The sequence below is a fragment of the Netta rufina genome, assembly GCF_964035555.1.
Source record: "Netta rufina genome assembly, chromosome: 20".
In the NCBI taxonomy this organism is placed as follows: Eukaryota; Metazoa; Chordata; class Aves; order Anseriformes; family Anatidae; genus Netta; species Netta rufina.
The window spans coordinates 10,055,801-10,080,481 of NC_140144.1; positions in this window are offsets into that span (position 1 = coordinate 10,055,801).

Consider the following 24,681-nt stretch of genomic DNA (forward strand, 5'->3'; position numbering starts at 1 on the left):
CTCAAAATGATTCATCAGATCAATGCGCCTGGGTCCTCACCGAGCTGCTCCTGCCTGCCTCGGGGCTTGCTTCAGCCCCCCAACCCCTGCCCTGGCCCACACTGTGTTCTCTGCTTCATGCCCCCCAGCCAAAAAGGGCCAGGGGCTGGGGAAGCAGGACAACTCCTGTCCTACAGGCAACTACCTGTTGGTTCTGCTCTGCGTGGTGTACCCAGCACCAGAGGAATAAGACATTCAGCATCGAGGTTTGATGGGAAAAGTGGCTTACGCTGAAATTCTAACCCCGGCGCTAATGCCATCAAGCAGTGGCACTGGGGATAAAGAGGTATTATTAGGGAAAGGCTTGGGGAATTTTAGCAGAAAATTGAAGCCCTCCTGTCACACTTTTGTTGTACAGGAGGTGACAAAAAGCACGCAGCCGAGCCCCTTGAGAAACTCAGCTCCTGCCTGTGGGAGCCTCTACCCGAAGACACCTCTTCCATTAGGCACTTAACACGAGCCAAGGCACAAAAAACAGGAGAGAGAGGAGCGATCCAAGGCAGGGTCACAAGAAACAGGACACGGGGCTGCTGTTCTGACCGGCTTCTTCCCTTCTGAGGCAGGAAAGAGGCCGTCCAAAGCCAAGGAAACCTCCTGGAGGCTGCCAGGTCCTCCAGAGAGGGTCAGGGCTGTGCACTGTTCTTTAGGCTGCAGCACACGAAGCTGCTGGCAAGGGGAAAAAAGCAAAGAAGCACTCGACTGCCAGGTCGCTGGTGGAGCACGATGCTGTCTGTAAGAGGGGAAGGGCTCGCACTGAGTGCTGCAGCTCGGAAAGCGAAGGTCTGTTACTCAGCAAAAGATGTTGAAGACTAATTGCAGGTCCCCTGTGCTGCTGATGCCAGTTTATGGCTGATGGATGCCTACCCAGAATTCGGGCAATGCAACAGCCAAAAGGCAGCACTCAATATATAATGAGCGGTGTCCAGAATGCCTGTTCTTGCTGGGAAGTTGCATGTTCCTAGAAAGAGCAGTGGCTGTAAGACGTAGCCCAAAGCACACGGTACGAGAAGGCAAAGGACACCCCCAAGCATGGGACCACGGTGAAGGGAAGCCACCGAAACACAGCCCCAGCAACTTCACGGGCCGAACCAGAATTCCCCTGGCCCAGAAATATTTGCCTGGCTAAACGAGTGCCAAATATCCGGCTGCAAGCCAGGAAGCCAGCGTTTCATTTTAGTTTGAGAACCCATTACAAACTGCTGAGCTCTCATTCCGGGGCCTGCATTATGCAGAGCCCACTGCTGTGCCAGGGTCTAGGGAAATGGCTCGGAATTGCTCAGCAGCAGTTGCAGTCATAATAATATTTCTTAAGATAGGATTTAAAAAAAAAAAAAAAAAAGCAGCAGATTTTTCCTTAGTCTTAATTGAATCCACAGCAACTGTCTCATTAGATATTTCCCTTTTATCTAGGTAGCTTTCAGTCCCAACTGCCAAAACTCCTTTTACACACCGGTTCAACGTATTAATAATAAAGCATGATCTAGCTTATTGTAAGAAGCTGATGAAATGAGAAGGTGGTTCTTTTTTTTTTTCTTCCCAAATTCTTCTGGCAAATAAACCCGTTATGCTGAGACAGAACCCCAAAGTGTTAGCGTGACAGCCTTCTGTAACAAAAGCCAATTTAATACCTTTAAAAACCTTGAGAATTTGCCCTGAAAGGCATAGACTCCATGCAGGAAGACTTCAGAAAACCACACGAGGTAACTCGCTCGTGTAGGGGTGCACATTTTGCTACAAAACCCCTGTGCTCAGCGTTGCAGCAGCACCGCACCGGAGAGACGCCAGCACACATCACCCCATGCAAGGGGCTGCTGTGCCAACAGGACTACAGGGAAATAAAGACTCATTAAGGTTCATTATGGGATCACTAGCAAACCCCCAAGTTCTGGGGAGCTCTGGGAGCTGCCCCAGGACCACCCCTGCTGGCCCAGGCTGCCCAGCTCTGCACCGGGTCGCATCCTGCCCTCACAGGGCAGCCATCACCACTTCGTGCCACAACCCCGAGGAAAAGCAAGGTCCCACGCAATTTTAACCACCACAACATCTTCAGCAGATGCAGCGCTACCTAAATTTCAAGTGCCCTACAAGTTTAACAGCATGACATTAGCATTTTGGTAAACTTCAGAGCACCGCTAATACTTGACAAACGTTACAGATTTCCCTGGCCAAGCCTTTTGCTGAAGTGTTTTTCAAGAAGCGAACCCGGGCCGGATCCGCCCGTTAGTCACCGGGGAATGCCCTACATTTCCACAATGCATTTTGTAAACAGCATTTCAAAACCTGCCAATGCCTCAAGGTTGCCAAGGTTAGTGCACAGCCCTGCAAAGCCAGCGGCTCCATGAGGCTCCTGCAGCCAGCCTGGCATTGAGAGGCACAAAGAAGAGCTGCTAAACACTGGCAGAGGCACCTCTCTCCAACTGAGCTGGCTGCAAATGTCAGTATTTTTCAGGAGACTTAAAGATTTTTTTTTATTTACTTTTTTTTTTTTTTTTTTTTTTTTTTTTCTCTCTTTTCCAAAGGGAAATTAAAATTGCAGAAGACTGAGGTTTGGCTTCCTCACTAGAATATCTTTTTCCTCTGACATTCGTTTCAGTTAAAACAACAAATTTGTCAAAAAAAAAAAAAAAAAAAAAGTGTTGATGCTCCCTTTTCTTTCTCTGCGTGGGATGCATCCCTTCCATCTCCGTGGGGTGCCAGCGCTTCTCATCCTCCCAGCGCCGCGCTGCAGGCAGCGAGCCCAGAGGCTCCCCGGGAGCACCTGAGCTGCTCACCACGTGCAGCACTGGCCCAAGTAATTCTTTTCCAACCATGCCAGATCCTCCTGCCCATATTTTTGACCACCCAACGGTAGGTGGAGTTGCGGTTAATGACAGGGCTGAAGCCAAAGAGCCTCGGTTCCTTTTACAGTTGAAAACGCGATATCGATACATTGATTGCTTCAGAATTGCAGAGAGATTAAAATATGCAGGAGATGCTTGGGAATCTTCCCTGAACAGCGAGGATGTGCTCGTCTATTGATAACCAGGCTTAGAAAATAAAGCCTATATTGATCCTGGATTGACCTGAAAACCTCTCTCCACTTCCCTTCCATCAGTGAGGTGAGGAAGCCCGCCCGGCACACCATGGGAGCAGGAGCCCAGCACCTGGCTGCTGCAGGGAGCCAGCAGGTCCTTCTGGGCGAGGAGCACACCACGAGCACTGGGTTCAGGAGAGAAACAACCCAACCCTCTCTGCAGGGGCTGGGGAAAAGCCAGGGGACGGCTGGAGGCTCTGAGCCAGCACCCAGGGATGCCAAAGGGGTGCTGGGGACGAGGCCACCACAGCATTTGGCAATTCAATGCACCTGGGACGTGGTTTGCAGCTAAGCACGTGTGAAGCCCCGCACCTGGCACACGGCAGCTCCCAACCTTCCCTCTCTTCCTGAGCAGCAGATTGCCAGAGGTTCTGGGGGGGTTTCCCAGGACTTTGCCTTTCTTTGCAGTGACCCCGTGTCTTGGCAGCCTCATAAAGAGATCGAGCAATGGGCTGCACGCAGCAGGAGAAAGCATTTCAATGACTCTCCCCCCGTGCTCGCTGTGCACAGAGGCATTATTATTCTCCATTTGCATTACTGTCACACCGAGAGGTCCCAGCCAAAACAAGCCTCGGCTCTCCTGGGTTCGGCACAAGCACAGAGCAGCAAGCCAGGCCCCTGCAAGCCTGAACTCTGACCTGGGCTGGGGTGGGATGCAGGGCAGGACAGAGAAGGGGGAAGAAACCCCCTTCCCAGGAGCTTGCTCAGAGATTTTGGCCTCTTTGAGCCCTCCAGCTAAGAAGCCAGCAATTATTTCAGTGTCACTGCTCCCCACACGAGGACGTTCAGTGCCAGGGACTTCAAGCTGGGCTTGGAGCAACCGGAGAGGTAAGGTGCAGGGCAGCAATGCTCACAGGGACTGGGGCAAAGCAGCTCTGTCTGCAGCATGTGCACACCAAACCCTAAAGCACAAGCAAGCAAACGGGGTGTGCCCAGTCTCGCAGCCATCTCCACCAGCTTCTGGTCGCTCCAGGCACCGCCTTGGCAGGGTTAATTCCTGTGCACAACAGGACCCCGAGAAGTTCCCCGAGAAGCAGCTGGACGGATCTACACCACTGCGAGCTCTCCTTTGTATCCAGGACTCTTTCCTGACGTTTGTCTTTTTAAAAGCAACGCCGTTCATATGAAAAGTTGATTACTTCCACTTGTTATAATTATTCTCACAAATAAAATCCAGCTATTCCCCCCTCCGCGAGTATGGGGGATAATGGTCCTTACCCTTCTCAGCAAAGCGTTTAAGTACCCAGCCTGAGAAGCTCTGTTCAGAGCGCTAAGTGTTATTATTAAACTGTCATTAAAAGCATTTCAGGAGAAGTTCATAAAACCGCAGGGATTTCGGGCGTCGCAGCGGCTGCCGGGAGGGCAGCTCAGCTCGGCGGATATTGCCAAAAGTGCCAGCCATGCGACAAGACCCCGCTGCCTTCAGCAGCCTCTCCTGGGGCAGAATGGACAGTGCCAGGATAAGCTGTAAGCCCCTTACCCATGCTGTGCCAGGGGGATCAGCCCCCACAGGGACTGGGATTTGGTAAGGGGGGTACCCAAAAGAGCCCGACCAGAGAGCCCAGAGCAGCAGCGTGCCACTGTCCACCACATCCCCTGGCAGCTGCCTGAGCCTTCGGTACCGCAGCAGACACCGGACACTCACAGAAGCACAGGAGATTTGTGTGACTGTGCAGGATGCTCTTTTCTTGCTCGCTCTCCCCATTTAGTCCTGGCAGAGCAACCAGCCGAGGCGATTGCAGAGCCCCGGGAGCAGCTTCAAGCAGGGGCTCTCCGCCTGGCGGGGTCTGCTCGGCGAAGCTGGGAGACTTCTGGGATAAACTGGAGCGCTGCGGTTTCAGGGAATAACACTTCAAAAATGGAGGGAAGCATATTTAGCAGCAGCAAGAGGGCTGGAAATAGAAGGAAGCCTTTGAAGAGCCTGGCTGCTGGATATGGATGGGAAAATTACGTACAGCAAGAAAACGCGCGCAGGGCTGGCAGGCAGGCTGCAAGCCCAGAGGGGGACAGTGTGTCTGATTGCAGAAGAGCCTTTGATTTCACTTCTCTTCCCCACTTCTCCACATTAACATTTCCAACGTTAACAAATGTCCACGGGTCCAACAGGGGAGAGCATCTCCTTTGGGTGCCCAGGGCTCCAGCAGCGCCCAGCACCGTGCAGCCGGGCTCCGCGGCTCCGTGCCAGGGGCTGGGGGTCCCTGGTCCCTCTGGCTGTGGTGCCCACAGAGCCAGGGCTTACGTAACAGCAGGGACGTGAGCGCCGCGTGTGCCGAATCCCAAAACTGTCATCGCAGCCTTTACAAACCCATTTTTACCTCCCTAAGTGTGGCTCGTCAGCGACGAGCATGAAAGCTGCAAAACCAGCATGTTAACTTGGGACTGCTCGGCGAAGCCTTTCGGAGGAAGAAATAGAGCAGACATGAAGAGATGCTGAATAAATATCCCTACCAAGCCGTGATGCCTCTGGCACCGGGTTCCTGTTTCTTGGTGCATTTTACATGTTCGGGAGCGGAGCAATGAGGCCCTGGAGCCTGACAGGGACTCGTGATCTCTTCCCAATTTTCTTGACAAAGCTGATGCCAGGTTAAAACGGCCAGGGGAAAAGGGGCATGTATCTGTATACTTGTCACAGCTGCTGGAGTCAGTGAGGAAATTAAAAGCCCTGGGGTAAAATCTAAATATATATCTGCAAGCAAAGCATGAAAACTCTCCAGCTAGTGCAGAGCAACCCGGCACGGCTGAGTTCCTTTTCCAGGAGAGCACGTAACAAGGCTGCTGCCAACCTCTCAGGGTTTAATGGGAGCAGTGATGGAGCTGACACCATCGGGGCTCCACGGCGGTGCTCGTGGTGAGCGATGCCCGCATGGCACAGGCGGCACAGCAGCTGCAGACCCGCTCCCCCTGCACTGCCTGCCATTAGCTGCAACCCGTTGCCTGCCAGCCGTAACGAACTTTGCACTGTTGGTGTTTGTTACCCCAAGAATTAATGCGGTGCCTTTTCCCCGTGAAGCAGAGGATGGTTCGCAAACACTGCTCGGTGCAGCCGGCCATGCCTGCGGTGCAGCGGGGACACAGACGTCCCTGTGGCCAGGGTGGGTGCGTGGCGTGGGGTGGGCTTGCAGGACACGGAGCTGCTAACACACACCACAGAGACTTTCAAAATGACAAAGTTGTACCTAATTTGCAATTTTAAAGGACTCTGAGCCTTTTCTGCATGAGTTTTTTTTTTTTCTTCCCCAGAAACTTTGTAACTAAACTATTAAAATTCTAATGAAATGACCTTTTAACTGCAAAACAGTATTTACTGAGGAAATGGCTCCAAGGTTCTGCTTAAAATGCAGAGAATTTTAGCACCTAGAAGCTTTCCTTAAAGTTTTGTTTTTTTTTTCTTTTTTAAAAGATGAATCTTCAAAGGAGAAACTTAGGCCTTAGGACTCTCCATCAGCTCTGCCAACTGTGTCTCACGGTAATAAAAACTTCCTCTGTCCTCAGGGCCGCTGGATCATTTGACATACCATTCGCCATACATTTCCAGTATCTGTCACCGCTCATTTTTCTAATACATTACATAAGATAGAGAAAACTGCAAGTCCCTACGAAAACAGATTCAGGATGCGCTGCAGAAATGAGGCATGAACTCTGTGGAGTTTCTGACAGCCTCATCGGGCTGTGTGGGAAGGACAAGAACAGGGTTTGTACCAGACCATTGACCTCCAAGTACATTTCTTATTTTAAATTCAGCGAGGAAGTTCTGCTTCCCACCAAACAGTGCTGTAGCTGAGCTCTGCCATGAGCCAGGCATCACTCAACGCCCAGGCAATGTGCAATGTCAAGGCTCGTGCTGTGCCCAGGTACCACTGGGGGCGCAAACAGGCTCTCTCTATTCACACCCACAGCCTAAAGAAGGGATCAGCACCAGGACATGCAAAGGAGAAGAAACATTCCCTGTGTGCTGCTTGGCCATAAGAACCACCAGGGAAAACACGCAGAGTTCCTAAATCCTTAAACGCAGCGTTAATGGGATGGAGATGGTCTTTGGTCTCCCTGCATTTGGTATACACTGGCAAAAATGGAGTAAAACAGGCAGAGCACTGCATGAAGCACCATGTGCCTGATGTGAGGGGCCCCCAGAGCCCCCTCTGCATGACCCCTGAAGTTCTCCCCGAGGAGCTGAGTGCTGCTGTACAGGAGAGCTCTGCACTGCCTTCTGCCGAGGAGTGAGAGCTGAGCGACAGCCGTGGGCAGCAGCCAGCCAGGAGGCTCCAGGCTGCTGCTCATCTGCCAGCAGCTTCTGCTCAGCCCCACAACCAAGTCCTGCATGGGGACAGGGACAGGGACAGGGACGTCCCTGCTCAGAGCCGGTCTGACAGCAGGTGCTGCCTCACGGACACCTCGTCCTCGCTGTCTACATTTACAGTGAAAAGCACACGTAAAATATAAAATTCTTGGCCTATTCTCATATCTCGTATAAGGACACACATCAATAAAAAGCAACAGACCCCCATTTTTTAAACAGTGTCTCCACAGAGAGCTGCAAACTGTTATTCCTCAGCGTCCCTCCACTTACACTCGTTCTCGCCAGGCAGAAGCTTTCAGGAAGAAAGGCTGTTTAATAAACAGACATCTACAACATACGTCTCTGATCTCACAGTCTCATCATCTGGAAATGAGTCCATTAAAGCAAGTGAGAAACTCTCTGATCATTAAGTTTGTTTAATGTGATCAAGATGAAATTATGCCATGAATTTGTTAATATCTGAACCAGCCAGTTCAGTTGTTCTCCCCTCTCTCCCTAAGACCTGGCAGTGAGAAACAGAGCAGCTTAGCGAGGAAAAAGGCTTTAGAAGGTGTCTTAATAGTTAAAACTCCTAAAAGTTGCTCAAGGAAAGCAGCCACCAGGTCCCAAAGCCGATTTCTGCGCCCTCCCACGCTCACTAACGCATCCGACCAGCAGCAGCACCCGCTGTGCTCTCTTACATCATTAGAAGCGAGCATGGGCACACCAAAAAGCACCCGCGGTGCCAGAAAAGGGCATGGGACTCATCCAAACATGCGTTTCATCTCATTCTACCCTCATTCCAAAGATTCCCCTGCAGCAGAGAGGAAGGGCCCTCCTTTGCCTCCTCCCTCCCCAAAAGCCCGGCGGGGCCGTGTTCCACTCCGCTGGCTCCGGAGGACGGTCCCTGCGATCTCAGCCGCGCACAGAACCAGGCAGCAAAGCGGCCCGTGGGGATGGGAGCAGCAGTATTCGGCAGGACAAATCCTTGCGTGGCATGGTGCCATTTGCTTCAGCGAAGTTACACGCTGAACACAATTTGTGCCTTAAATCCTAAGCTGGAATGCCTGCCTGCAGCACAGCGCATCCCCAGCTCTGGAAAAAAAAATGCACATCACAGGAGACAACGACACTTCCCTGTACAGCACAGAGGCGGAACAGCCTCTCTGTGCAAAGGATCTCCCTGGATGCACCTAACCAACCCCATGGGGCAAATGCCAGGACAGATTTCTACCTCATCCCAAAGCTGAGCACCAGCTCTGCAGCCCCAGCACGGGCAGCATGAGCATCCCTTGGCACCGTCCTGCTGCTGCAGCCTGCACACCCCAGCTCCACGCCTGTCATCCCTGCCACAAGCCATTTGGAATGGCCTTGGGCATCAAATCCAACCCATTGGGTTCAGTTTTCTCAAGGATTTGATAGCTGGGCTTTGCTCTTTTTCACAGCTTTTTGTTTTTCTGTCTGTTTTTATCTCACGCCATCAGGAAGCGCCTGTCCTTCATACATACGCAATGTGCTCTGCGCACGTCCATGAGCAGAAATCTTTGTACCACCACTTTTGACCCTGGAAGGCAGCTCTGAACGTTTCATAGCCACAAAGCATTGCATCCGGCATTAAAATGCATTTACAAGCAAAGTTCCTAGTAAGAAACAAATATCTCCCATTAGAGACCATAACAAGAGCAGGCCAGAAATTGTTTTTCCTCTCAATTTTAGCCCAATGGCTGCTGGCAATAAACCTCTCCATCAGCACTGGGCCGTTCTAAGTGCAGATGCTGTGGGAAGTCCGAGCAAAGTGACAATACTGAGCGTTAAAAGCACTTTGGAGAAAGACAAAGAGGAGCAATTGTTGGATGCCAGATGTGGCCGAGGCTCATGAGACCTCACAGCTCTTTGTGCCACCGTCCCTCCACCACGCAGCACTCTTGGTGACCCAGCAGGCCATCAGCTCCTGCAGCAGAGCTTTCCAGCTCACAGAAACACCCGTACAACAGCTCAGTGACAGCAGCACGAGGGATCAGCCCAGCCCAGAGGGATTCTCTGAATCCTTTCTCTGCACAGGGAAACCTCGCGGTGCCAATTTAGCGAACTGGAACCGAAGGCACATATGTGGGCAGTGACAAACCTGAGGCAAGAGGGGGTGAGAAGGTGCACAGCAAAGGCAAGCGGCCCCTTTCCTGCTTGCATGCTGGCTGGTGGGCGAGCACACTCATGCACGCCTGTGTGCGTGAGCGTGTCAGGAAGCGTATGTCACCGCGCCGGAGAGGCGGCGCTGCTCCGGATGACTAGAAAGACCAATCCAAAGTCATCCGAAGTGGGAACTGAAGTGTCAGAGAAGGCCTCCACTCCCAACAGCGTGGGCGTAATTGCATCAAACTGTAATGAAGCGAGCCCGTCTTCAGAATCCAAGCCTGGGAACAGTGACTAAATAGCTTCACCGAATAAATGTCTTTCCAGGGACCAGCTGTAACTTCTTGCTGAGAAATATGAGCACCTCCTAATACCCTTTCCTCTAGCCCTGAACAAACAATGTGACTGTGCATTATAAATACCAAGCTAAATTAGTACACTAGCATGCATTGCAATTATTTCAATTAAGCTCTCTTCTAATAACCAATTACTACCCATTTTATTAAATTAGAAATTTTTCAAGCAATACTCCCATACGGAGCTATTAGCCCAGAGGCAATTACACACTTCACACTTTGACACGTGGACACTGGGTGGATGAGTTTCCTTAGGGCTGTGCAGCTCTCCCCTGCCCCAGTCCCGCAATCACACCCAGAGCCGGCCTGAAAGGAAAAGTTTTAGACGATGTAGAAAGCATTTTAGCTTTGAAAAACTGCATTTAGCATCTGTCCACAGGAGAGCTTTCTGTTTAAGATTTTTGACACACACACCAAGTAGCATGCTATGTGCAGCGAGAGGGCTAATTTCCAATTAAATAGCTCGTGGTGATTTATTATGGCATTCAAAAGTACGACAGCACATCTTGGCCCAATGCTGATGTCCTAACAGCCAAAGATCTCATGCCGAGAGCCTTCCTCAAAGGCACGAGCCACTGGCTGCCCCACGGGAAGCCACAGAGCTCACGTTGGTGCCAGCCACCAGCACCAGCACCACCCGAGCCTCAGCTGCCTCCTGCACCAAGGACAGAGCTGGATGAAGCTGGGAGCAAGAAAAAACGAGGAGAGGAGCTGTCCCCATGGCAAGGGGCCGGTGCCTGGTGTGGCCACTGACATGCTGTGTCCTGGCCATGCCGCTGCCACCTGCCCGCTGCCTGCTGGAGCAGGGCTCCCACGTGAAGCGCTCGCTCCACCAGTCCCAGGGGTGGAAAAACAGCCGCTTTTGGCAAAGGCCTCCCTTCCTCGTAAACATTGAGATGTTTGATTTTTTTTTTTAATTATTTTTTATTTTTTTGCTGCTTTATGACAGGATAGCACATTTCTCAGCGATGTCACTCCCGCCCACAGAATGGCAAGGTCTCAAGCTGACATTTGCTGAGCATCTTCACCACCTGCTCCCCAGAAACGCTCCTCTCCTCGACAGGGGAGACGTTCTCCTCGGCAGCTCCTGCCACCGGGGAGCTGCACCTCGTGCTTGGCAAGCAATGGCTCGCAGAGGGCCAGCACGGCCATAGCAGCAGCACAGCATCCCAAAGCCCTGCATCGACCCGAGGTCAGGAACAGAGTACAGCAAGGACTGATAAAAGCAATGACTTTTCTAACAGCCACCACCAGAGCCCGGGGACGGCCGTGAGACACGCAGAACAGCTCTGCAACCAACCTATCTGCAGCCCAGAAGGGAAACTCGCAGCCCAGACAGCAATCATTCCCTGCCTGAAGGTAGCTGCTACGTTCGCCAAGCAATAATCCTGCTCCTGCTCGAGCCTGCGTGGGTTGCAGGAGGCGCAGTCACTGATCCAAGCACAGCCACTGGAGCGCAGTCGCTCCCTGCACACCCCCGCAGATCCCTGCCCCAGGGCACCTCAAAGCTGGGGCCGTCGACGTGTGGCACCGCGGGTGACAGCCACACATGGCAGCAGTGCCAGCAGAGCGTGGATGCACGCACACGGGTGAAATCCTCACTCAAAAAGCATCTGCTTAACAAAATCCAACGCGACTGAATTCCCAGCGGCTTCAGTCTTTCTTTGAATTCCCAGGATCTTCAGTCGCAGAAGATGGGAGGGTTTAACCCAACCTAAAAATGATTTTTTTTTTTTTAAACTCCTACTGTTGTGACAGGCAGCATCAGTTATCAGTGTTACAGGGACAGCACCGGGGCTCCCATCACAGCCGTCTAGAACAAATACCCAACGTGTGAAGGAAAGCAGGAGGCGCAGGAGGAAGGGGGAGCACAAGCTCCACTTCCACACTTAACTCCAAGAGCTTCAGCAACCACAGCCAGGACGACACCAGCACCAGGCTCCCCCTGCACGCCACAGACAGCGAATTCAACCCACTGCTGCCAGCTGTGTGCCAAGCCGCAGCCAGAAGCTAGAAGACAGATGACAGTGAGGCGCTCCGGAGAGAATAACAAAAATCACAGTTTTACCAGGGGGCCCGGGGAGCTCGGTCCGACAGGAGTCGTGTTTGCGCTGTCCTCAAGAGGGCTCTGCCACGGTGTTATGAAAGAACAGCAGCAAAAGTCATTTGTGACACAGAAAGCGTTGACACGAGCAGACACGACTTAGAGCCTGACACACGCGTGCCCCACGAGCCCTCTGGGGGCTCCCCAGGGGAGCCCCCCTGCCACCCAAAGCAGCTTCCTCGCTTTTCTGCCTCACTGAGTCGACAACCAACTGCGTGCTCCCCCTCTCTCACCACACTTAAATCTTTCTCCCTTGAAGCAAATCACTTCTTTGGTATCCTGCTCCCCACTGACCCCACGCGCTGTGAGCCCAGCCTCCTGCACCACTTCTCCTCCCTGCAGCCGTGCCCTGGCCTGGCCCTGAGCTCTCCGAGCCACGGCTCTTGCACACCACGGGCGCACACTTGCACACCCACACAACGGCTGCAAAAAATAGGCAAGGAAAAGCAGCGACGGCATCTGCTTGGGGAGAGGGTGAGAATGAGCTGTGCTCTGTCTCAAGACGGAGCCTGTTCAATGGGAAAAAGTCCAGGCAGGTTTCCGCTGGGTTTTTCTACACCCAGGTGCCCAGCAAAAATCTACCTGACTGCAGAGACTTCAGTTCCCAAACTCGTGGGCTTTTTGGGACTAAACACTTAGCAGTTGTTTTGAAGGTGGCACGATCCTGAAGCTGCTGTCCATAAAACACCAGCTCTGTGTCCTGTTTGTCGGTGAAACCCCACAGCCCCAGGACACCTCCCAAAGCACGCTGATGGAAGGGGAGCCGTGCGGTCTGGTCTGCCTTCCTGCAGGACACAAGCACTGACCATGCACCAGAGGCCCCACAGCAAGTCCGAGGGGGCAAAGTGACTCCGAGCTCCTGCAGCTCTTCTAGAAAGTTGCAGATGGCCCTTGCAGGGCACATCTGTCACCCACAATGAATGGTCTGAGGTAATCTTTAGAACAGAAAATAATGCTTCAGGATGCTTGAAAGCTAACGTAACCGGTGCAGAGCATTTCTTGATCCTATATCACAGGCTACCTGCTTGAAGGATAGGTTTTCTGAGTCAGAGACTTGGAGATCATGCCCTTTTTTTTACTTTAATCCTCTAGTCAAGCACTCAGGTTCACAACCTATCTGCCCTCCCAACACTTAAGCCCCGTATTTCAACTCTGTCACCACCAACTCCTTCATTACCAAGTATTTATCACCTAGAAACACTGAGGGGGTGATGCTGAAATGCACCCAGGGGACCTGCAGCCCGGGGAGCCTCCTCCCCCAGCTGTACAGGGGAGATGTGAGGACACGAATTAAGGTGCTGGGATGGGGACACCGAGATGCTGCCTCCCCAGGGACCGTCAGCCCCACAGGAGCAGTGTTCTCGTGCTGGCTGGGCTCTGATCAGCCCCCTGTGGTAACACAGGCAGCTGTGCTCGCTGTAACAGCAGCTAAATGCTCCCAAAAAGAAAGGAAGGAAGGTAATGACAGCACACGAAGCTCAACATCATGTTTTATACAAAGTGAGAGGCACCTGCATATCCTTAACTCCAAACCCTCTGACAGATGAGGAGGAATGTGAGATAAGTTATCTCCTACCAACGTAATCCAGCTGGTAACAAAACGATGCCAGAAGAAACCTCTGGTTCCAGTGGCTCCTGGGCTGGTGCTGCTCAGCCTCAAATTGCTCAGCACTGCCAAGCCCTCCTGTGCCAACTGCAGCCAGCACAGCTTCACAAGTACCTGGTGACACATTTGTACGGTGCCTGCACAACCCATTAACTCAGCTGCCAGGAACGAGGAACGTGAAGCATTTTCTTTGCACATTAATACCCGTAGTTTTTGCTACAGATCCAAGCTGGTGCCAACGGAGCAGAGGCAAATGCAGCATGGCAAGGAAATCTGCACTAGCTGCAGGGTTTCGGCAGGCAATGTGTTCACTTCCCTGTTGATAAGCAGAGCTGAAAATAGTAGACTATAAAATTAACCCTGAGTGGAACGTCTCGGAAAGAGAGAGTTCAAACCGCGGTCCCTTATTTCTCTCTAAACCTGTGTGCTGCACAAAATGAGGTTTCTGAGATGCTGCGCCTTACACAGGGATTTTCTGACCGATTTATTTAGGATCTGCTTGTGATTGTTTCACTGTGACCACACAGAGGTCTGCGAGATGGGCCGGGCTGGCTTCAGGAGGCCGCGGCTCCAGCACCCGTCTCCCCAAGCAGGCGGTGCAGAGGAAAAGGAACGAGCACCACCTTCAGAATGGCAGTGAATTATTTCCCTCGGGAACAAGGATGCAACTGTGACTTCAAGTGGTGGGAAAACATAGCAGAAAAAAACGTAATGCATTCTCTGCAATTACAGCTAGAGCTGCCAAGCTGTTTCTCGTGCTGTCATTGCAGCAGATGTGACAGCCACGGTCTCGCTCTGACCTCCCAACCTCCCCAAAGCCGGTACAGCCCTCCCGTTAATTCCTGCGGGCACAGGGTTTGCTGCCATGACAAATATCATCATTGCTTGGCCAGATCCATGGGCACAGACTCATATTCTTGATGCTTCCCTGGTGCAAAAAGTGAGCCAGGTCCCATGTAGATCTGTGCCGAGATCTTACACACAGCCAAGCTTCTTTCACTGCCTTCTGTGTGATTTCTGCTCTGTACCAGCACGCTCAAGTGGCTGCCAAGCCATGCCCAGGAGCTCCCAGGAGCAGCAAGCAGAAAGGCAATTCTGCCCTAAAAACTCGTCAAAAGGAGCAAAAAATCCTCCTTTTGTCAGCATGGTTCTTTATCCTGTGGGGAGCCTGGTGCTCCCCTGACTGTGTGCCCAGGTCCCTGCTCTTCCCCTCTGCTCCAGCACACAGTGGGAGCTGGGGGATGGATCCTCAGCTGGGGTGACACTGCCCGCACCGTGCCACGCCACCCAGCCCAGCCACCCCCAGGGCGCTCTGCTCCCCACGCTCCCAACAAATTGAATGGAAACCAAGCTGAAAGTAAATAAGCCGGAGAAAATACACCAGGGAGGGATGGAAATTGGAGCCCTTAGTGTTAAGTTGTGCTAAATAACTGAAAATCAATGTTGTGCTTCCCTTTCATCACGGCACAGCTGTACGTACTGCATCACCCCTGGGACACCTCCGCTCATTCCACGAGGCTGCTATGTGCACTCGCTTTTATTGCCAGCAAGGGCCCGCTGCTGACAGTAAAAGCAATATCCCTGAAAAGAGTAATGACATTTTGTTTATAAAATAATAGATATAATTGTAAGAGAAGTGCATTTCTTCTCTTCCTCTATTACTTTCATAACTTTACTAATATTCCTGCTGACGTCCAGAGGTTCTTGCCTTAAGATGAATACTCAACGGCACATCAATAGGTACAAGGAAACCTCAGTTCAAAAAAACCCTGAGCACCACATCAGTTAAGACACCCCATTAGTAACCATCACTACAGCCTTTCAGAACAACTGAAAAAGCAAACCACAATTAAGAAAGACATATATCATTAAAAAAACAATAATCTACAGACAGAGGGAAAGCCATATCTGTTTTATAAAGCCGCCCCAGGCTCCAAACACACTCTGCCCTCCCACACAGCCCACCAGCAGCCGGGCTGAGGACCCCATGGCAATGCACTTCGGTGTGGCATGTGTGAAGGGCCAGGAGCCGCTGCAGCCCTGCCTGTGATGTGTTTGTGGGCCCTGCATGCAGCATGTCCAGCCCCCCAACAGCTCAGGCAGCACCTGGGGACTGAACTTGGTCTTGTCCACAGCCCTGGATGGCACAGCAGAGCTGCAGGCATGATGGCACCTTGGCATTTTCTCTGGAAACAGCTTCACCACCCACCCAGCCTTTTCTGGGAAGGCACGAGGGGCTGGCTCGGGGAGGGGTGTTAGGGCCGCAGGCTGCCTGAGCTTCCAGGAGCCTGTACTTTCCTGAGCAGCACCAGGCCAAGGCTTCCTGACAAAGCATTGACTAAGGAAAACAGCTTAATCCCATTAATACAGGTTTTGATTTTGCTTTGCCAGGTGGCAAAAGCAGAGAAGATGCAATTCAATCCGAGTGGTCACGCAGGCACTTGTACATTTCGGTTTTGGATCCCAGCATCTTCCCCAGTTATTTATTACTCAATTTGGAGCAGGGCTCGGGCGTCACAAGTGAGACTGAGTCACCCCTGGTGAGATTCTGCACACAGGGCTGGTGGAAAATAGGGTCTTAACAGTGACTTATTGGTGGACCTGGCTACTAGGCAATAAATCTTTCTTTCTCAAGCAAGCGACCAAATTTCTGGCAAATGGAGAGCCTCAGCCAGAGGAGTTTTGTGTCAGAGAGGGGCAGCAGAGCTGGATCTCCTAAATCCAAGCACAAAGCTTCACCACTTAGTACAGCCAGTACAGCCTGAGCTGACACTGCAGGCCAAAACCTAAAATATTGACCATTACCTCACCATCACAGAAATAAATGTCTTTAGCTTTTGGACGCACATGGAGATTTTTCAATTACGATCCACAACTTCCAAATAAAATGAGAGAAATTACCCATTAAATCAAATGGCAATGAAGTGAGGATTCAGCTGCAGATATATTCAGGAGACCTGACAGAAAGACACCGAACTGGGCTCATTTTCATTAATGTAATGATGCATCCGATGAGGATGTCACTTTGGGCATGTTAGCATGAAACTACAAGTATAATATCCTACAAGTCTGATATTTCAGCACTAGTGCTTGCTTTTGCCATGTATAATCCAACCTGCCACCTCTTAACAGAGGGAGAAGCTTTCAAAATCTATCTAACTTGGAAGCAGAAATTTAAAAGAATTCGCCCTAGTTGCTAAAACCTTCTCTTTTTCTGGTTATGCAACATATGAAAAATCTTTGATTTGAAAAAGAGATGTTAAAAATTTTATAGAGATGTTGCTGAATTCTTCTGCACAAGCAGCTCTTCCAAGCTTCCTCACCCATGAAAATGGTTCTTTGCTGATAATTAGTCTCAGAAAATGCACTTAATCAAAGTGATATCCATTAATTCTTGCTACTGTAAATAGGACTGTGGCTTGTGATGATGACGATTTTCTGGAAAGTATTCAGACTATTTAAATTAAGCAACGATAAGTTCCTAATGGTGCTGCTCTGAGATAGTTTAATTTTATTTATGGGCTTTTTTTTTTTTTTTTAAGCATGCCCCAACCCAGTTGTCAACACTGCCCAAGAAAAGAGAATACAAGAGATCAAAAACTGCTGTAGTCAGGGCAGCAAAGATCAAAGGGATGCCACAGCTTGCAGTATGAAACAATATTTATCAATTCAGCAGATGTGCTTTCTCAGCTGCCTTTAATCAGCAAACACTGGGATCACCTCGGAACAGAAGCCCTCCTTGCAGCACCAGTTGGGTCCTACCTTCAGCTCCTTCTCCCTTCCACCAGCAGTCCTTGGCCTTGCCCCTACACACACAGGGTTTCCACAGCACAGAGGATTCCCATAATCCGAAGAGTTGTGTGCCAAGAGGGTGAAAGGGTAGCCAGGTAAAAGCAGGATTTGTTCCCCTGGTTCTTCACCTTTGTTTTGTTACAGGCCCGACACCGCAAGCTCTGCCTTTACTGCTCTATTCCAGTGGCTCTGAATGACTTTCACGACAGCAAAACACAAGTGAGATAAGACATGCAGCACTGCCATCCCAGAGGAGAACCAATCTCTTTATCTTTGACATTGACAGAACCTTCCAAAATGAAAGAAAGAAACTTCTGAACTAGACAGGACTTGGAAAAGGCGAGTGAGGCAACTCCTGTATTCCCAAAGAGAAGTCTCCCCAGAGAAAATACCTCCCAGTCCCCATTAGTCAGATTTCTGCCTTGAGACAGCAGTTTGTATCCTCTGGAAACGTAGAACTGAATGGCAGTTAATCCTGTTTCTATAAACTAAATGACCTGCCTTGCAAAAATGCCAAGCGCAGCATTTAAATACAGCTGCACTGCATTTAAACACAGCTAAGCCCCAAGTCTTCCAGATGCCTCACGGCAGCGAGTTCCAAACACGAATAAGACGACGTTGGAAGGAGCATTTCCATTTGATAATTCTAGATTTGCTTGTCATTAGGCTTTTCACTCCCCATTGCACAAATCCACTTACCTCCCCCACTGCTCTTCTAGACGGTCTTTTCCTATTTGTTTCCTGGCTGATTTATTAACATCCTCCACACAACGCTTAAAGTATTATTTTAATTTTCACGTCAATCGGTCTACCTGCCAAAGGATAAACCTTACTTGGTTAGATTGACTATCTTCACCTTTCGCAGTCAAAAAATAGAAGTAAAATAGGCACCATGTTTTCCACCTGCCTATTCACTGATTAGTTCTTTCAGTTCTGTGGGTTGTCTGGACACGATCTCTCCTCCTGCCACACCACATCTCTCTAATTGCCCACTTGTTCCAGCAAGCTCTCATCAAGCTCCAGCATTACCTCATTCTTTTACCTCGGATCAGGGTTGGTGTCTCCTCAGCATCCTCTCTGATGAGGATGGATTAATAAATATACCACAGTCATCTCAGTGCTGTAGCAAAGCACTTCAAAGCACATCTCCGAGCTGCTCGGTATTTATAAGCACAGCATAGCCTAAAAGGCTGTCTGCTTTTCTTCTGCTGGCCTAAATCAGCTACTGATTCAGTTGGTTTGGAACAGATTAACCTAATAGTGACAGCTACTCTGGAGACTTTGCTTCACCTCTAAGGCCCAGAACCACTATGGCCTTGGACAGAAACGGAGGCCGAGCAGTGACACTGCCAAAAACCCTCAGCAGAGGCTCCCCAAACTCCCAGTGGGGTCGAGAAGCCCACATGCAAACAGCAGAGGTGTGCTCCTAAATTTGCACTCCCAAACACGTTGTGAAGTTGTTATTTTCTAAATGAAAGGAAAGCCAAACAGCTAAACATAACAGCCCACAAAGGCGGTGAAACAAAGACACCTTGAGAAACAAGGCTAATGAATTTGCCAAAATAACCCAGAGTATCTCCACAATAAAATTAAAGAGATTCTGAATCGGAAACATTGAAATCTAGATGAAAAGGAAAAGTAAGGGTTATGACAGTGAAACACTGAAGAAACACAATCTATAATTGCTATTTTCTGCACTTCTGTTCCATTAAAATACTTACATATGAAAACTACCGAAATGCTGAACTTCAAACTTATTCTAATGATCCGTACCATAACCATTCTGAAATTCAGATATTTTCTACAGCAAGAATTTCCAAACAACCTGTCACTTGATACCAGAAGACTATATTAATGTTTAAATGCCTGGTAGGGAAATTTGGGCTTTAAAAACATAAGGATCACAGACTCATTTTTGAGAAAGACCGATTTTTATGCAGCTATAAAAGTTAGGAATGCTTATCTAGAACATTTGTAAATCCCACATTCTCAAACCCAAATTCATATATATATTTTGTCTGACATTTATGCATGAACTAATGAGACTACCTTTTAATACAGACGCACAAAAGCTTTGTTTCAGGTCTACCAAATACACAGCAGCTACCCAAAAGCTAACTCAGCAGCAGTGGAAGGGGGATTTTCAACAGCTCTCCCTGGTCACATCGTGCAATCAGTTGATGGAAAAAGATGACAATCTTTTTGATTCCCCACTGGCAGTGTAGCTCCTTGAATTTTATCATATGAACAGACTTGAAAGGACAGTTATTCTTCTTGTTCTCCATGTAATTGCTCCTCTTATGGAATTCACTTGCCTCTCATGACATTCTTCCTCTCGCTTTAGCTCAGTCAACCCAGTAATAAGCCCCCACCAGCCAGGAAGGAACAGCAGGCTTGGTGCTCAAGCCACAAAGCCCATTTCCCTAGACAGCCCAAGAAAGGGAGAGTTGTGCCACATCCACAGCAGCTCTTTCGAGTCAATCTGCTCCTATCGGCATTCCCTGCCGCAAAGACAGCCTCTGAGAACAGGCTGGCTGAGCTTTACTTCTGAAATAAACGTACGCACTCATGCACACGGCTTAATGGGGAGTTTCACCAGCCCCTCACCTCACCATCTGTACGCTATCCACCTCCCAGAGAGCAACCCCTTTCATCCTCGCCGTCCCTTATCAGGACTCCCAGGGACAGCAGACTGCCCGGCAGACCCTCAAGTCTCCACATCTGCTTCCCCAGTACCCCCACAACTCCCAGTGCCCAACATGCCCCCGCGCTCCCCGTGCCCCCCACCCGAGCCGTGCCCACGCACACCGCAGCGCCAGCTTCCCGGGACGAGCCCGCAGGCCCACCCTCCTCCTCCTCCTGCCCCCCAGCTCCTCCAAACCCACCCCAGCACCCCGATGTACCCAACGCCACCCGGCACCCACCCCCGGCCGCCACCAGCACCGCGGAGAGCCCCGCGCCCAGCACCGCGGAGAGCTCCGCACCCGGCGCGCTCAGCACCGCGGAGAGCTCTGCGGGGCCCGGGGTGCGACCCCTGGCCCCAGGATCGTGTGTCCCCACCCGGGTACCTGGGTCGTCGTCCCCCCAATGGTATGTGACCCCCCCAGGTATGTGTGTCCTCCCTCCGGGGTGCTCTTGTGCCCCTCGGGTACGTGCGTCCCCCTCCGGGTACTCGTCCTCCACCCGGTACACGCGTCCCCTCCGGGTCCGTGTCCCCCCCCCGGTCCGTGGCCGAGCCCCCCGAACCTGTCGTCGCTCTGGAAGGACTGGTCGCCGAGCAGCAGGTCGCGGAAGCGGTAGCGGGGCGGCAGGGGCAGCACCTCGGACTCCAGCTCCGTCATCTTCAGGGCGGCGATGTCCAGGATCAGCCCGCTCCTGCGGCCCCCGCAGCCGCCGGGCGACGAGAGCCTGCGGGAGACGAGGGGGCAGCGGCGGTGAGATTGGGTTTTGGGGGGGGGTGGGGGGCTCCCTGCCCTGCCCTGCCCTGCCCGGCCCTGCCCTGCCCGTCCCCCCCCCCCCTCCCGGTACCTCCTCCCACCCCCCCGCAGCCCCGCACGCACCGCCCGTGCATTTACATTGCGGGGCCGGCGGCGGCGCCCCCCCGGCAGAGCGCCCCCCCCGGGGGCATGGGGGCGCCCGTGGGGCTCCGCCGGCTTCGGGAGTGGGGAGGGGGCAGAGCTCGGGCCTCCCCCCCCCAACCCGGCTCGGCTCTGCTCGCTGCGCAAGGAGAGGAGCCCCTGGAAATGGCAAGGGGAAAATCAAACAGCTCGCAGGGGAGCTCTACAGCTGAGAGCCAAAGCCGGATCCTCCCCCTCTGCTCAACCCCCCTCCCCACCACCCAAGGAAAAAAAAGTAAGGATGGTGGAGAGACAAGGAGACGGCTCCCCGGCTGTGCCGGGAGCAGAAGAAGCACAACCTCCTCCCCAGACTGCCGGCACTTAAATCATCCGGACAGTCCCGGTATTAAATGAGAAACCACGAAGGCTGATGACTCAGTCATCTGTCCAGCCGCCAAGTGTCATGGCCGAGAGGATATATCACCCGTCCCTCGGCGTGCTCACGCCTCTGATCAGAGGTGCGGGGGATCGCGGAGCCTGGGAGAGATCCAAAGCGGTGGTTCAGACAAAGAGGGCTTTGTACGGTCACCTACACGCAGCCTGTTCCTGCCACACAGCAGAGAGGCGAAGCTCAGCCAGCTCGCAGACTGGCATTCGAGATGCTAAGGGCGCGTCTTTGCTCTCCTTTGTCAAACCACACTCACCAAACATGGGTACTACACCACTCCCCATGTCATCTAGAGCTGCCAATTAGAGCTGATGGGAGTTAAGCTCATTTCACAAGGCAACAAAGCCATTGAATCCTGGAGAGCCAACGTACAGGCACACAAAGCAAGATCTCTGGTCCCGAGCCTCCGGGTCCTGACTTCAATTTCAAATTAATCTGCACCATGAGAGTCACTCCAGTTTCACAGGCCCTTTGTGGAAAGCAGGATGGAGGGGGAGAGCTCAGAAGAAGGAATGTGGCACCTCTGCAGCAAGACAATTCTTTGCCCTCACACATAAGCTTGAAGTGAGAGGTATGCAAACAACTGGAAGGGTCCAACTCCTGCCAGGGACACTTCCAAGGGGCTCACCCCAAGCCTCTCCAAGACTCACTCCTACCACCTTCCCTTGGCCTCCAGCACATAGCGTACAAGCTCATACAGAGGAGAAAAAGGAAAAAAAAAAAAAAAAAAAAAAGCTTCAAATAGCTTGACAGTAGATTATCAACAAGCAGACATCTAACTTCTTGCTGCAGGCTGCAGAGATCTGAGGCTCCCCAGATCTTCTCCTACCTCTAACAACTCAACCCCGTATGTAACTCCCCAGCTGACAAGGTTCCAAAGTGCTGAGCAGCTGCTGGTTGTAACTTTCTGGAAGAGCAACCAGCATGCAATATTTCTGCTGAACACAGCCCCAGAAGACAGTGCAGCTCGCTCCCAGCACTTCAGATGATTTTCACTAGGTTTTTTGCTACTTAATTCTACACCCCCAGAGCTTTTCAGTTCCTTTTAGCTACCATATGCACACTGCAGCCGAGGCTCGGTGCTGAGTAATGCATCCGTGCAGGGCCTTGGGCTTCATGGAGGTTATTCTAAGATAAAAATTGATCTGAAACTTGGTCTATAAGAGAAATCAGACCAAATTCCTGTCAACTCAAGGACTCCCTCTGGATCAATTGATATAAGCACAGAAGGTAGCTGTCCATCTCTAGCTCACGCTGCAAAAGAGGATCTAAGGCTAATCTAATCACAAAGCCACAATTAAGTCTTTCCTCTTAGAGCCCAACCATAGTTATGCCAAAAGCCTACTTTCACCAGAGCACCCCCAGCAAAGCACAGGTCCAGCTGAGACTTACTGCTGTGAGGAACAGGACAGCAACCTAAACTTGCACTTTCAAGGAGAGGAAAAAAAAAAGAATAAATAAGAAAAGTCATCATTATACTCGTATACTTTTATACTTATTATCCTGCATGCTTTAAAATGGGGAGCCAGGTGCTGACTCCAGTTGTGGGCAATTGTATTTGCATCTGAAGTGGATTGTTACACACAGCAATCGCCTTTGATTATTAGGTGCCTGTTTAAAGGAGCGAGCATGTTGCTTCCTTTCCCCGAGGAAAGGCACAAAGCTAAGGCTGCTCAGCTCTGGACACACCGACTGCCATGTGGAAAGGGCACCTTTACGCAGCGCTGCCATCGCATCCTTCCTGGTGTGGGTAGGGTGAGGGTAGGCAGGGCTGCCGTGACCCTGCACCCACTGGAAGCTAAGGGCACCCTTATCTGTGCACGGCCATCCTCTTCAAATGTCAAGCCTTTGTTTGATTGTTTCTCTAACATCACTCCTTTTAAACCAAATTAATCCATCCCTTTTGGCCTCAGACCATGCATCAAATTCATGAAGCAAAGCAAATATTTGCCAATGTACTTTATTGCTTCTAAGAAATTGTAATAAAATCCAGCGATACAGTATCTTTGGAAACACGATTTCTGCTATGGATTTGCATCGGAGTTTGTTCTCACATCCACAGTAACACCTACATTTTGCATACATTCCTTTTTTATTCTCACGTATAGAATCATTCAGAATTTTTCAAGCTTGGCACATTTCTTTATTCTGGCTTCAGATGGAGGTTTGGTAAGACAAATATCACATGCACCTATTTGATAAAGACATCTTTCCTACACACTGACTTTAAGATGTGTTGCAAATCAATGCTTCATGAAAAAAAGTGCTACTGCAGTGCACCCAGATTTCCTTACATCGGTACAGAGAATTTGCAACCCTCCTCTCCGCCCAAACATTGGGATTCTGAGCTATAGAAATGCCACAGCAACACAGACAGTTCTTCCAAGCAATAGTGGTATAAAATAAAAAATTCATGAACAAGCTTGCTTATTGCATAGTCTTCAAATACTACTGGAAAAAAAATAAAAAATCCCAAAGTGGTTTATAGCTAAATACAGGACTGCAGCTTTATTTTTATCTTGCCTTTCCTTCCTTCCTCCAGAGCCACGTACAACTAAAAATGCACGCTGTAATCAGCATATGGAAACCTCAACACTATTCCACTTCATTGCTACGACACCGTCTCTCCCCCAGCTTGGCCGGCTCCCCGCAGCAAGCAGTGTGCTGCGAGGGGGACACCCTCCTGCTCTGCGCCTTAGGAACACACAAGCTGGGATCAAGCCGAGTGTGATCCACCTGAAACCTCGCCGTCGCTCTCTTCTACCACTGGACTGCAGCCTGACGCAGTCACAGGGCCATTTCAGCAAGCACAACTGCCCCTTGCAGCATGCTCCACCAGGTCACAGAGCTGCACCAGCCTTGGTTTTCTTTGGTAAGCATCCTCATGCATGGGCTTGTAATGACCTCTTTCCTTCTTCCCTTGCTTTATTTCCCCACAGGGCATACAGGAAAGCTTTTCTGATGGCAGCGTGGTCCCCAGAAACTGAAGGCACACGCAGGAGAGCAGCAACAGCCCAGGCACCCACCTGCACCCAGCTGCGGGTGCTCAGCATCACCACCTGCCCTGCAGAGCTCATCAGACACGGTTCTGGTCCTTATCACCCAGAGACAGCCTTGCCTCAGAGGACACCCCACAGGCTGGTAGCTTGTTGCAGTGCATTTTAGGATTTTACCACTATTTTTGAGTGTATACGTCAATGATGAGGATGGACACAACCCAAGTTCCTCTGATGCTTCCTTGCATGCTGCGCAGGACATGCTTGGCAGCCAGCCCGTGCCATCTCTCACCCTCGGAGCAGG